This window comes from Austrofundulus limnaeus, unplaced genomic scaffold (genome assembly GCF_001266775.1).
Source record: "Austrofundulus limnaeus strain Quisiro unplaced genomic scaffold, Austrofundulus_limnaeus-1.0 Scaffold130, whole genome shotgun sequence".
Lineage (NCBI taxonomy): Eukaryota > Metazoa > Chordata > Actinopteri > Cyprinodontiformes > Rivulidae > Austrofundulus > Austrofundulus limnaeus.
The window spans coordinates 1,298,511-1,300,000 of record NW_013952532.1 but is presented as its reverse complement, the minus strand read 5'-3'; the positions used below and the strand labels follow the sequence as shown (position 1 = coordinate 1,300,000).

Sequence of the window (1,490 nt, the reverse complement as noted above, 5' to 3'; positions counted from 1 at the left end):
GTATGTATGTATGTATGTATGTATGTATGTATGTATGTATGTATGTACTGTATGTATGTCTGTATGTGTATATGTATGTATGTATGGATGGATGGATAGATGGATGGTAGAGCATTAGAATACATGTTATCTTAATGGAAAGACTGATGAATGAATAAATGATGAATGAATAAATTGTCAGGTGAATCAATAAACGGTCGGTAAAAGCACTTCTGACCAACAGATGGATGGACATGGGGTGACAGGGAGGTTAGCTGGATAAATGAGCTGAAAAGAAATAAACACAGCCGAACAAAAGGAACTATTTTAAGGGAGGTTCATTAGCTGTTCATTCATGRACAGAAAATAAACTAATGGTGTTGATCCTCACATTGAGAATCTACTCYTCTTCATTAGCGAGTCAGCTATATTACATAACCAATATAAAATCTTGYTTTATCCCTTCAGCCTGGTCTCAGAAGAATAAGCCAAAGCTCACTGTTCTTGCAGCAAAAATATGAAGCAAAAAGCCRGAAGCCCAATTCAGTAAGATGGTACATTGATGCAAAAAGATTTGATTTAATGGATAGATTTAAAAGCAGCCGGGACGTTATTCATCTCTGATGCAGATGGTTGATGAATTGCTGCTGTGTAGATGTGCTGACTTAATTTTATGGGGGAAAATCCCAGGATCTCCCCTTCACAAGGCTGCTCTAAAACGAAATAGGCATTTTTAATCTTATTTTTTTGCAGGATCATGGAAACCAGGTATTTCACTGTATGACTTAAGCTCTTGCTCCATTTTTATCATTATTTAATCCGGAAAGAGATCACAGTGTAGTAAACTAGATTTCCTGATCAAAGTGTAGAAATTTACAGTATATTGGTGTCAGGACACCACTTTTTCTCTATCACTACAAGTCTGGTCCTGAAACATATTTAATTTGGTGTTTTAACCTCCAGTTATAGAGATGACCTTTCCCACTTAGTGGGAATTATCAAGGAAAGTTTGTAGACACACTGRTAAAAGTCATCTGCTTGCATAAAAAATTCCCTAAAGCATGTACACAAAGAAGATAAAAGTTTATTAAAAGACATTCATCATCTTGACAGTTTCTATGAAAAAAAAAATGTTTCAGTGTTTCAGGCTTRGAACTATTAGTGCACAGATGTTTGGGTCTAACTTTGGTAGAAGCCTATATTCAGCTTGTTAACTGATTGTTGTATTGAGAAAATGGATAACGCCAACCATTGTTAGTGTTTACTGGTTGTGTTCTGGTAAATAGCTAGCTAGCTAGCTAGCTAGTGAGGTGTAATAACCACGTCTTCTGGTTCTGCAGAACTGCTGCTGCTCAGTGAAGAGAGAAACTCTGAAACAGGCTGGTTGAACAGCAAGAATCTTTATTTTGCAGTCCAGGAGATTACAGCCAAAAACCAAATTATGGCCTCCAACCCAAATGATTCACCAAGTAAGAAAGATGAAGTATGAAGACGAAGGGTAGGGGCGTACA

At 36.9% G+C, this 1,490-nt stretch overlaps 1 protein-coding gene across 3 annotated transcripts in view; it reads left to right on the top strand.

The window, feature by feature from the left end:
* The window catches only part of nptxrb (neuronal pentraxin receptor b), a 22,505-nt gene that overhangs the window by 14,392 nt on the left and 6,623 nt on the right, over nucleotides 1–1,490 (top strand). The window lies entirely within an intron of this gene.